This window comes from Aulonocara stuartgranti, assembly GCF_965226115.1.
Source record: "Aulonocara stuartgranti genome assembly, chromosome: 22".
NCBI lineage: Eukaryota > Metazoa > Chordata > Actinopteri > Cichliformes > Cichlidae > Aulonocara > Aulonocara stuartgranti.
Genome location: NC_138957.1, coordinates 37865585 through 37879152, shown reverse-complemented (window position 1 = coordinate 37879152; position 13568 = coordinate 37865585). Strand labels below are relative to the sequence as shown.

General features: G+C 50.0%; 1 pseudogene across 1 annotated transcript in view; it reads right to left on the bottom strand.

Annotated features, from left to right (window-relative positions):
* Nucleotides 1-12960, bottom strand: part of LOC309699035 (glutamate receptor ionotropic, kainate 5-like) — a 98192-nt pseudogene extending 85232 nt beyond the window's left edge. The window contains exon 1 of the transcript XR_014280808.1: nt 12915-12960. The product of XR_014280808.1 is annotated as a glutamate receptor ionotropic, kainate 5-like (transcript). The remainder of the gene's footprint in view (nt 1-12914) is intronic.
* Between the last annotated feature and the right edge of the window lie 608 nt (nt 12961-13568).

Below are 13568 nucleotides of genomic sequence, written 5' to 3'. Positions count from 1 at the left end.
CACATTAGTTAATAATAAAACAACGGGCTGGCTTTCTTTGTTTCAGCATCTCCAACTAAATCGTACACAGAGGTGAGCAGCGTCTCTGAGCCGCTTCACCTCCTCCGGTCGTTTCGATATTCCCCTTGTGACGCCTGCTGTGGTGGTGGGTGGAGCTCAGACACCATCGCTCAAGCAAGCATTTTAAACAAGGATGATTTCACTGTAGAGCTCCTGCGGCCGCCTGATAAATGATTCCTTTACAGCAGAGAGAGATTTTAAAATGCTAAAAACCATCCCCACCACTGCGTACAGATGTTTAGCAGGCTGTCAGAGTGCAACCACACAACAGGCAACCGTCCACGCTGAAGGGGCGTGTCAGAACCACGCTTTGGTTCTGCTGTGATTCACCGTGGGAGGTTCTGCACCACAGCCCACCCACCTGCTGCTCCAGTGGTTTGTTTGGAAGGGCAACCAATCAAGGTGAAATGTCTTGAAGGGGGCGGAGCTAAAAAAGACAATAACTTGGTGTCAGACACATGGGGATTATTCTGAACAGTGACTCATGCAAAGCTGCTCCAGTAGAGCTGATATGGCGGCTCCTGGAGAGAATCTGACGGAGAACAGGACGAACAGAAGGTTTAAGAAAGGAGCTGAAAGTGTGGAGGAAACAGCAAGGACACGAACAACGAGGGAATATAAGGCGACAGTGTGAGCGACAGTAAACTGGGCAGACGGAGACGTGATGGTGAGATGAGACAGGAAACCAGGAGCAGCCGCAGGCACAAATAAACACATGATGACAACAATTAATTAGGATCTTTCCTACAGGAAGTGCTATCATGTCAGCCGGCGACCAGAGCCAAGCGGGACCCCGCTGGTACGAGCCGCCACCGCAGTTCACTGCAGCAGCTCGGAGGCTAATCACAGCCGCAACTCTATTAGCTGCCTTCAGTGCCGTCTCATTTCACTGTGGAGGCATTTAGCCGACACTCATTCGAGGCGACTTACAGCGAGTGCAGCAAAGCGCGAGGCTTTAAAGCCCGGCTTCATCGAGTGAAGATGGCGAGGGTCAGAGCGTCGGCAATCACACGCTGGCAAATATTCCCGAGGACGTGTGAGATGAGGTCTGAATGCCCGGCACAAAGCGGCCGAGGATCAGAGGTGACAGGACAGAACGAGGCAGACAGACAGGAAGTGCCAGGTCATGTGATCAGCCTGAGTGAGAGCGTGCCGCCTGCACAAAGTAAGGTTCAAAATTTCGCCGCCAGTGACATCATAACAGGAAATAAACCCACCTGGTAACAGACCCATCAGCCACTCAGCGAGCACAGTTTCATGGATTATCTGCAGCGCTGTCACAGGCAGCGTGTACCGCGCGGGCACTCACAGGGGCAGTGCACACCGAGACGGAGCAATGACGGAGTCGATGACTGGCTGAAGCGCGACCAGCTGTCCAAAGCTGATGAGTCGGGCTTGAGACGGTTTCTGCTGTAGCGTGCTTCATCTGAAGCTGCTGTTAGTGCCGACTCAGCAGATGTTCCAGTTCCTGTTCTCCACTGGGAAATGCCTGTGAGTGCACATTAAATAGTTGAGGAATTAAAGGAGCTGGGAAATATCAGCCTGTTTAGGAAAGGTGGTGTTAATGTGGTAGAACAGCCCGACGCCACACGTCAGCAGCAGCCAGTGCTCTTTGTTCACCGGACAACAGAAAACCTTAAAAACAGCTCCAGAGGTTTAGCTCAGCGGGACCGTTTAGCTCGACGGACCGCTTCCACGACACGAAGCCGCTTTCAAACACAAAAGGTTGGACAAAACACCTTTTAATCTTCAGAAATCCAAACCTCCCCCTCCCCATCCACTGCTCGGACATCACAGCGACGCCTTAAGGGTTAGACTGCACTGTGGCCACTGTTAGCTCAGTGCTAGACCTGTGTACGTAATGTACCACAGCGATGGGGGTGTTTGACACAGCAGAGGGCCTCAGAGGGAGGTGCTTGGGGTGGATGGTGGGCAGGTGGTTAGATATAAATAGCCGTTCTGTTTGCCTCACACTCACATCTGCTCTCACGCTGACGGGCCGCGAGGCTTCCAGATATGAAGGACGGTGCCTCCTCCACCTTTTCTCTGATGCAATAAAAGAGGAAAACCAAGGCCCCCACCCAACAGGAGCGGAGCGTTCCCTGTAAAGCATCCTGTTTGTCTGGTAATGGCCCTTAATGCTCACCTAAATATAGGATATTAGCTTTCTCTGCCTTCAGGGGATAAGGAGATTTTGTTTAGCAGTGGCATCATGAAGAGTGTTGCTGACTCAAAACACTATAATGACATGGTAATCCTCTCATTCAGCCGCTGACACGCGGCACATTTCTGCCTTCAGACGACAGCGGGGAGGTTTGATTCCTGCACGTAAAGCCGTCCTTCTGAAAAGTGGCGCTCTGCAGCGCAGCAGATCCAGCGACAGGAAACGAGGAGACGAGCCGGGCGACACGCTGCGTCTGTTTTTAGCCTGTTTGCCGGCGCAAAGCTCCAATTAGAACTTCAGTAAACATTTTCTATGGTGGTCAGCATGCCGGCTCGGTTTTAATCAAAGCTTTGAAACAGAGAGCAGAGGAAAAAGGAGCTTTTCATTCAGACGCCCAGAGTTACAGGCGGCTGTGTAATGCATGGATTTATTTCTCAGAGCGTTTCAAAGGCCGTCTCCTAACGAGGCAGCTGCTTTGTTAGGAGACGGCCTCTGAAACGCTTCTTGTTCAGCGTTCGATCGAGTCGAGTCTGAAACCTGCAGCCTCTCGCACATTTCGGCGACAGCGTCAGCTTCGTTCCACTGCTGACCGAACAATGGACAAAAACCCCGTCGTGGTAAATGCGATGCTCAGCTTCATCCTACATGGTGGGCGTCATACGGCCAAACCCAACCTCACGTAAAACTGGACTTCCTGTCAGAATCCCTCAGATATCTGCATCAGAGAGGAAGAAGAGCAGCTTCAACGTCTCTGTTATTTTAAAGAAACGCTGCTGAGGTAAGCGTGGCAGCATTTTTACTCATTCAAAGAACTCAACACATATACACACAACTCTGTACTCGCTATACAAGAGACGAGAAAACATGAACTTAACATCATTATCAACAGGAAAAGCTGTAAAACCTGTAAAAGGTCAATTTCAGCTGGTGCCAATCTGGCTCCTGGATGGTGGTGGTATCATCCTGCTCTCTGGTCAGATTTGAGGGGAGGATTATTCAAAGAGAGGAACTCAAAGAAAACCACGGTTCAGCTTCCAGCAGTGGCTCTGCTTCAGGATCAGCCTGTCAAGCGTGGAAACAGAGGCGAGGCGAGGACAGCGTCACACGACGCTGTCTATTAGCAGGTCCCATTAGTCAGCGTGAGCACTGAAGGCAGGATGAAGAGCCTTTAAACTGAGGAAACGCCCTTACAGCTTCAACAGCCTGCTCGCTTCAGCTTCAGCTGCCGCCTGTGCAGACAGAAGCTCCTCCCACTCCAGGAAGTCACATATGAGCAACAATTAGGTAAGAAATGAACTTAATCTATCACATAAATAAATAAAACAGGCCGTCAGAAACTACATTTAGAGTCGAGTCCCGTGCCCTTCCTGCACTGCATCATACTCAGGTTTCATCGTACGTCCACAGGCTCCGCCTCCTCCGGTTTAGACTGGTTGGGTGGTTGGGAGGCTGCGTTGCTGCGGCGTCATCAGTCAGTCAGATGTGCATTTGCATTAAAAGACCCCAACATGGACCCGCACTGATGAATAAACACGAGCAAGTCCAGGGACGGCTCAAGGCCGTATGAGCGCCTCCTCCTCATCTCACACCTCATTGGCTGAGCAGACGCTGAATGAGAGATGATTTGAGACAGGAAGGAGAGCGTGAGTCGGGGCTGATGGGAAGAAGAACAGTGGAGAGTTCAGTTTCCTGGCAGGTGACGGCTCTGATCCGTTCTCTCATTACCTCAAGCTCATCGCTCAGCCGAAGAACAGAAAGAGGAATCCGTCTTGGTGGTACCGTCACCGACAGACTTATCGACGGCTCGAAGCTTTCAGCACACATTATTCATCAGATAATTTAGAAGCAGCAGTGGGGGGTATCGACCGAGGAAAACAGCGAGTCGGGAGGCGAGGAAAACGTCTCCGCAGACGTTAAAGTTTCAGTAAAGTTTGCCGCTCGTCCTCATCATCAGGCCGTGTTGTTGTACCTGTCAGAGCGTTGCCTCCTGCTCTAGGCCCGTCCCTCGAATGGTCAGAGCACTTCCACAGGTGTTTTGGACCCACTGTGTCCTCTTATTGACTGAAGCAAGGCGGTACGGACGCGTTCATCTGAGCTCCTGCTGCAAACTCAGCATGGTCAAAAACAGATGGACCCTCTCCAAGTTACATCAGGGTAGCTGTGGCGTCTGTGACAGGGAGCAGGGCGGAGCCTGGGAGGGTCACCGTGGTAACATGTGCGAGCTCCTTCACAAAAGCACAACCTGCTCATCACAGCTTCACGTCTTTACTCCAAATCTTGGCCGATCACCCTGTGACCCTCCTGTGTGAAACATCATCAGCTCACTGCATCCAGCTGCTGATGCTGACTGTGCACACGAACGCCTCACCCTTTGCTCGTGTGTTCGTGCAAAACCTCACGCACAGATGAAGAGCTGATCTGCAGGAGAAAACGCTGACTCCACATTCAGTACAGCGTGTGGTCACAGTAAACTCTTTCTCCCACGTCGCCTCCAATAACCTGCAGTCCTCAGCGGGAGGCGAGCGCACCGAGGAGACGCTGGAAACTCTCACTTTAAATGTCAAGCGGAATAAAGCCGATAAACCTGCTGACATTTGTCTCGCCGAGACTCGAGCTCGATCTGTAACTGAGCTCAGACACAAGCTAGTCAAACACAAACAGAACTCCACCGCCTCCACCCGAGGAGCCCAGCACGCCACACGCATTCACCTGTGGACGCCGGCGGCGGGAGTTATAGGTGACGGAGGGGCCACTTCGCTCGCTGTCACGCTAAAATGATGGTGAGGTAATTTAAAGAGGCTGCGTGTGAGGGGGAAACATATTTCTGAGGAAACAGGACAGGCAGGGCGGTGCTGACGGATGGTGGAGGGATGGAGACGTGAACGAAATACTGCAGCGAGACAAGCTGCTGTAATTCGAGGCTTTTCTCCCCTGCAAAGATAAAGATGTGCACATGTTAGGAACGTGTCAGCTGTTGTGTGGGAACAAATTACTCTTCCACTTGTTTCTCGTCTTGTTTTTGAATGCGACGCAGGATCCGCGAAACCCCGGGGCCTTCGTGATCAGCAGCAGGTACACGAACGTCCTCATTAAAGGGAAAACACATGCAGACAATCCACAAACACCAGTCGAATCTTTGTTTCAGCTGCAAACAGAATCAAACGTCCCCACGGAGCTAAAGAGCATCGAACAGGCGGCCTGTGGCCTGTGCTCGACTCTCACGGGCACAGAGAAGAAGAAAACGTATCGTGTCCTGTAAAAAAGATGTTGTGCACCTGGGTCATCTCTGCACTGTTGAAATGTGCAGTTTGCAGGTCTTGAGTCACATGACCTCAGAGAGGTCACATTAGAGCGCCACTAACATCAAACGTGCAGCTTGCAGTTTATTAACCACAGAAAGTAAATATGTGGTGGTGCTTTTTGCTCACGCTGCTGTTCCTTATGTCTCCTACACGGTTTGGCATACAGAGCAACACAAAGAAACAAAGGACAGATGGATGATAGAGAGATGGATGCTGCTGCAGCAGTGTGAAGGTGACAGCTCGACCCCTTTGCACCTGGGAGAGGCCGACCGGCAGGGCGAAAGCTCCGGAGGCGAGCCAGCGGGGAAAATAAAGTCCACTGTCAGCAAATATAGAGGAGGGAAACGATGGGAGGATGGACGGGACGGAGCCCAGGAGACGAGGGAGAGAGGGTGAATCTGGTGTCAATATGGGAGGGAAAGGTGTGAGAGAGGAGGGAGGGGGTGAGGAGGAAGAGAAACAGTGAGGATTATAAAAGGATGAAAAGAGGAGACGGTGGAAAGACATGAAATGGACGTTAAGTTTAATATGAGCAGAGACGAGCTTTCACAGCAGACCCTGCTCTTTTCTAGCGTTGTCCTCCTGCAGCAGTAATTATTGTAATGACATCATCAAACGCCTGATAGCAAACGCTAACACAGCCGGAGTCTCCTCCACCTCCATCAGGCAGGACGGAGGCTCTGCTGCGAGGCTTCATCAGCAGCGTGCGGCTCGTCATCGTCGTTTAAGCTGAAGGTTAGAAAGGTCACAGTCTGGATTCCTGGAAGTTTCTCAAGGAGTTCCTGGAAAGTTCAGCTTGTTCATGTCTCGTTTCTTTTAAGGTTGCTTGACTGACACGTGTGTGCTCCTGACATTAAAACGTGTTTCCTGTTAGAATCATTCAGAGACTGAGGCTAACCACCTCGTGCTGCTCGTACACCGCAGTGGATGGTTTCAGAGGGGCGGGGCAAACCGCCTGTGCAGTCATTTAGACTGGAGGACCGTCAGGAAGTCACATGACCTCACCACCAGGCCGGTTTCCTGCAAACACACGGGAGGCCGTGCTGTTGTATCTGCTGAAGGCCTCGAACTGCAGCTGACTGACGCCGGTGGAGCGCTCTGGTTTTACTGCATCATCTGAAACATCTGCTTCTTCCTGCTGCTCCGCCTGGAGGAAAGAGTGACGCTCTTAATCCACGTTTGGTCCTGAAAATCTGCAGCCTGTGACTGAAACACAGTGAGTAATGCTGGTGCTTTTGTCTCTTCAGTGGATAGGTTCACACAGCACGTCACTGTGGAGCAGAGCTCATGAGTGGGTTTCACCTCAGAATTAAACTCTTACGTAATCTGCCCCGATGGAGAGAGAGGGACGAGCGGGGAGAGCTCCAGAGTCGACGCCTGACCTTCACAATGCAATGTGGCGGCCGGAGGGAGAGCGACGGGGAGGACGACAGGAGAGAGCCGAGAGCGATGCAGCGCAGATATGGACGCAAACAACATAGAGAAGGTGAAGATGGCGCTCAGTGCGACGGAGCTTTGAACAAAGCCGGCGTTAGCAGCATAACAGCTGTTTGTGCTGTACTCTCTGAAGACGCGCCGCCAACGAGCAGCGGTTTGAAGTCAAGCGTGCGTGGTTTCACAAATCCTCCATGAAGAGGCTTCTTCTTCTCTTTTTAAATAACTATAGATACAAAAGAGTGATGCCTGAAGCCCGATACCGGCCCATAATCTCCACCCCTGCAGCATCCTGCAGGACAGCACCGGGCGGGCGACCCCACAGCCACTCAGGAAACCGGCTGGTATTTAAAGGCAGTGAGCAGGTTCCTTCATTTTAGAGCAACGACAGTAAAGGTGCGATCAGAAGGTTAAACCGTGAAGCGCACAGCCTGCTTTCTGTTTCCTGCTGAACATCAGTGTGTATTCCAGGCTGTTTGAGGGACGCAGGTGTCGGTCAGGTGAGTCTGTGTCCTCACAGTGACATCTGAAGCTGCTGCACGCTGACCGCTCACTCTTCCCAGGACGTGGGTCGAATGCAGAGAACGCGCATCGACACAGGAAGTGCCGCTCTGATGTCAGATGTGATGAAACATCTGGCCAGTTCCTGGGTTGCACAGGAAGCATCCTGCTTACTCTTTCCAACAGGTGGATGCAGCCGTGCAGAAATAATAACTCTGATTTCTTGGATCAGCAGGAACGAGGTGACGCTAACTGTGTGCTGGTCAGGCTCAATAACACCACAGAACACAAATGAGCAGCGTCACACTGAGCTGGAAGTGATTCCCAGGCTGGCACAGACTTGGATGGATGCACTTGGTAACCTTCCACCACTGCAGCAAAGAAAGGATAAAAGGCAGAGACAGACTAAAGCGGCACAGACGGATGAGAGCGAGGAGGAAGATGAGGAGGAGGATGAACAGAAGCTCGGTGTCCTGTGGGATCGTTCACACCTACGAGGTTCAACATCCTCTGTGACTTCAGCTCCTCTGCAGGCTTACGCCAACAGAGAGCTGCGCGCGTGGAGATGAAACGCAGGAAATACCGACAGGTTTCACACGGCCGCGGCCGGAGCGCGCCGGCAGATGGGGGTTATTTTTAGATCTGTTGGTTCAGGCTTTGAAAATCTGGGGATTTCCATCACGACGCGCTCTCGGCTCATTAGCGCAGCATCTTCTGTCTCTGACAGCAGCTTTGTTATTGTTGCAGCGTTCCTGCATTTGACTTTGTCGCATTACGAGTTCTGTGATGTTCAGTCACAGCACTTTTCCAATAAATCAGAGAGAACTTGTATTCTAACGTTTCCACAGACTGAGGCCGGCTCTGAGACGCGTCCCCACAGACCTCCGTGTTCACAGATCCTCCCCCCCGACTAATGTCAAGCTTCATGTTTGGAGTATTTGTGGTGTTGGTGTCCTCTGGAGCACGTTAGCGTGTGTGGACTGGACTCATACTGGCATTAACTGACAGCCCAGTGGGTCATTTGTTGATGCATCACATTTGTACACAGCGTATGAAATTTGACATGAAAATAAGGGTTTAAAGTTGAAACAGTGAGACGCCCACCTGATGATCGTTCTGGTTTAATGCACAGAAGGAAAACTGGCCTCTGGTCCTGATCAGTCACTGAATCCTGTTACTGTATCCTCTGTGATCAGACCAACTCGAGCATATGCTCAGCTTCCTGCACAACAACACCAGGCTTCTTTTAAATTCCAGCAGGAATCCAGATGATCCGTCTGCCAACGCGCTCGCTGGTGACTGCGTGCGACAGCAAGCTGCTTTTATTTGTTTTGCTGATGACGCTTGGACTGAAAAGCCGAACAAAGCTGATGAGAAATGATTCTTAAAGAAGCGTTGTTGCCGTTTCTTGATTTGGAGGCGTGCTGTGGATCCTGGCGTGTCCTAACATAGCAGAGTGACTCTGGAATAACAGCTTTGTCCGATGAAACGGCCGTTAACTTCCTGACTGATGCTGATGACAAGATTTATGCTTTTGATGTATAACAAGGAACATTGGTAAATGGCCTGTATTTGTACAGCGCTTTACTCAGTCACTAATGACCCAAAAGCGCTTTACACATCCAGTCATCCACACATTCACACACTGGTGACACTGGCGCCACCGGGCCCTCTGACCACCACCAGTAGGCAACGGGTGGAGTGTGTCGCCCAAGGACACAACGACCGAGACTGTCCGACATTAACAGACTGCTGTACATGTTATTTACAGAAAGTTACCTGGAACTTTAGTCTCCTGATGTGTGTCAGCAGCACTGATCAGGAGTCAGTGATACACCGAGACGTGCGTCACAATGAAACACAACAAAGGAAACATCTGAGACAGCACAGGTGTGATCAGCTGTGTGGTCAGCTGTGTGGTCAGCCGTGTAAGGCACAAAGCACAGTGCGTGTGTCACCGCGCGGTGAGTGTGATTCACACACGTGATGGGACTTCCTGCTTGAGTGAAGCTCTGAGTGAGCGGTCCATCAGACTGATGTCAGCGTCCTGATGTTCGTGAGCAGGGCTCAGCGTGGCAGAGGGACACACGGAGCTCAGGAACATGGAAGGAGCTTGGCTCACAGCTGCTGCTCCATCTAGGGGAAAAATGTCGGAGCATCGGCTGGTTCCTGAGAGACCGCCTCCCTCCCCCGGGGAGATCTCTTAGATCAGGGGTGTCCAACTCCAGGCCTCGAGGGCCGGTGTCCTGCAGGTTTTAGATCTCCCCCTGGGTCAGCACACCTGAATCAGATGATTCGTTCATTACCAGGCCTCTGGAGAACTTCAGGGCATGTTGAGGAGGTAATCTCTGTGTTGGATCAAGCACACATGTAAAACCTGCAGGACACCGGCCCGTGGTTGGTGGGTAAAACGTGTCCCGTGGCGTGGGATGAAGTGTGGATCCTCCAGGAGAAGCTGCTCTGCTGCCACCTTCATCTACACTCACGCTTCCCTCCGTGTGTGTGTGACTCGCTGCAGACTGTAGCATTAAAATGCTGATTGTGTCTTGGCAGATTCATTAGCCGTCTCATAAATATTGATTTAGTGTCTATTATACATTTATAAATCCCCAAATAAATATTGAATTAATGTAAGGTTAAATAAGACGACACATCAGCATGCATCATCGTCTCCCCCTCCGTCGCTCCGCTCTGCCTCCAGCGCCCCTGCAGGAGTGTCATCACTCTTTCTCAGCTCCCATCTTCCTTTTTTAACCCACCGATGATGAAGTGATTGACAGTTTGCCTCCTTCTGCCCTCGGGTCTGTCTGACCTCTGCCGGCCTGTCACTGGGATGGGCTGGAATGGTAAAAAAGGCCAGCGAGCGGGCGGGGCATTAATCAGGCCGCTGCTTAAATTGAAGCACGTCAGGATCATCCCGTCTCTGCGGCAGGAGGCGGACGGCTCCAACCTTCTGTCTGCGCGTGTCAGCGCTGCTCTCCGTCACTGTCAGAGCGTCTGTTTATCTGCCCGTGAGGCTTCCTTCCTTCTTTTTGCTCGTTCCATTCATCTGACCCCGCTCCGGTCTCCTTGTCTCTTTCCTTCCTTCCCCTCCAACACCTCGATTCCTGCTCCCTCTGATGATGACCCTGGAGGTAATGGCCTGAACTTTGAACACTTGGGTAGGAAGGGAAATGTTAGTGTGACGCTGCATCTCAACTTCCACTCTGCTGTCAGGAAGCTGTGGTCCTCTGAGCCTCCTCCTCCTCCTGCACTGCTTTGTTTCCTTGGCAACACAGTGTGGAAGTGACTGGCGGCCAGCGCTGAGGGATGTGCAGAGCTTATTGGTTTGCTGACAAACCGGCAACTTGAATTTTCAGCTGCGTGTGGGGTTCAGCTGCGCACTTTTCCACAGCTGATGTGACTGATAATAACACACAAATCCATCTGTGTTTAGAGAACTGTGTCACAGGAAAGTTCAAACATGAAGATATCACTCTTTACGTGTTTCAGAAACCCTGACTCACCCTGTCTGGTTACTGCTGGGTGTCAAGAAAGGCTGGTTTTATGGAGTCCTTCGATGTGTTGATAGCAGGCGCGTGCACACACCAGGAGCTGCAGGTGTGCAGAACTAACACACAAAGATGAGAATCTGCAGCCTGCCAGGGAAATATGATGCTGTATATGAAAGATGGACACAGTGACAGCTGTATATGAAAGATGGACACAGTGACAGCTGTATATGAAAGATGGACACAGTGACAGCTGTATATGAAAGATGGACACAGTGACAGCTGTATATAAAAGATGGACACAGTGACAGCTGTATATGAAAGATGGACACAGTGACAGCTGTATATGAAAGATGGACACAGTGACAGCTGTATATAAAAGATGGACACAGTGACAGCTGTATATGAAAGATGGACACAGTGACAGCTGTATATAAAAGATGGACACAGTGACAGCTGTATATGAAAGATGGACACAGTGACAGCTGTATATGAAAGATGGACACAGTGACAGCTGTATATGAAAGATGGACACAGTGACAGCTGTATATAAAAGATGGACACAGTGACAGCTGTATATGAAAGATGGACACAGTGACAGCTGTATATAAAAGATGGACACAGTGACAGCTGTATATAAAAGATGGACACAGTGACAGCTGTATATAAAAGATGGACACAGTGACAGCTGTATATAAAAGATGGACACTGCTGATGCATCAAACCTGTTTTCTTTGGCCAGCAGGGGGGGATATCTGTCGCTACAAGAACACTTCCTGTTTTATACACTTTCCCGAGGACTTTGCCAACACAGTCGTTTTGACTCGTACGGAATAAAAGATGACATCACTTTATTACAGATAGCAACCGTGAGCACGCAGCAGGGTCCGCCCTCACATCCACTTTCCAAACACAAACATGGCGACAGCGACATATCCCGGACTCGATGATGTCATCATTTATCTACATTTGTCTGTCTCGCTCAGCCAATGAGGTTCCTGTTTGTTGAGCTGAGGTTTGGATTGCTCTTATTTCCTCCAGTTTTGGCGGTCTCGATGAATCTGCAGCGATGCTGGGTGTGTTAGACGCAGAGTGAAATGTCAGCAAAGACCATCAAAGGTTCAGAGATGAATGGAAAAAGGAAATTTAGGAAAATAAAAGAGGAAACGCAGCCCAGCGAGGCTTTGAACACCTGAGGAACACCTTCCTTTCCTCCTCCTCATTCCTCATGTAGGTAAGCTGAATGAGGGAGGAATCAGTGACAGCAGGAAGGTGAGGAACTGAATCTGGTGCTTCTGCACTCGCTGTCATGGGCTCTGAGGTGATGTCACTTTCACTTTTAATAACAATAAACTGACGACAGTGCTGCTGAGAACAGATCAAGACTGAAACTTCCATAAACTTTATTTTCTTGTTACTCCCTCGTGGGACAGATGTGGGTGTGGGTGAGCCTTCCAGGCCACAGGAGCCCCGGGAGCCATATTTAAAGACTGTCATGTAGTATTTCATAATAGACTCTCCATGTGTCAGTGTGGATTCTCTGTGACAGGAAGCTGCAGACAGCGAGCTCCCACAGCTCGAGTCACTAAATGTTTTTAGAGCAGTGAACCCAGGGTGACCAACAGGACGTACGAGAGAGGCTGAGGAACACACACACATGCACAGATGTAAAGTGAACACAATAATAAGCACAATGACCACCTCCACCTTGGATGGTCACTTGCAGACTTAATAACATAACATATTATTTGTCAGATAATAAGTTAAGCTCCCGCTGGGCTCAGTCGCCGGGGACTTTTGAAACATCTGTTCATTGACTAATGTGTTTCATTAGCTACAGACACCATCAGCAGTTTCATACATTTAACCAAACAGCCTGAAAACTGAAGACGACAACAAAGGAACGCCTTATAACTCCCAAATATCACAGTTAACTCTCTCACAATATATAAGACTAGTTACATTTGCACATGTATATTTTCATCATTGCTTCTTCCACCACAGCGGTCTCTCCACTCTCACCTCCTCCTCGTCCTCCTCACCTCAAGCCTCATGTACTGAACTAAAGTCAGCACTTAAACATTCACGCGCACAAACATACTCATTTATCCTTGATATAGTTGTAAGTACTTGTTATTAGCAGATTAAACATGTGACCTTCCCATCTCTGCACAGCTGAGAAGAGCTGGCTAAATAACAACATCTGGTTGTACGGCAACATTGTGCCAGCTAATGTTTGGCTCGGAAATCACGCTTTTGATTACGTTCTCACACTGAGTGAACGTTACAAGCTAACAATATCCAACACCGTGAGATCCACTTCAAACACAGTTTCACTAATGTCGGCTAACAGGAGCTAACAAAAGCTAAGAGCAGCTAACAAAATCTAACAGCTGCTAAAATAGGCTAATGGCAGCTAACAGAGGCTCACAGCAGCTAACAAAAGCTAACAGCAGCTAACCGAGGCAAATTGATCTTCAACAGCAGCTAAAAATGCAGTGATATTAACAAAAAAGTTCAGGAACTGAGCAACACTGACTCATCAACTCATCGACCTCGTTTCACTGAGTTTTACATCCAGAGTAAAACTGAGCTGAGGTAAACTGCAAACAGACA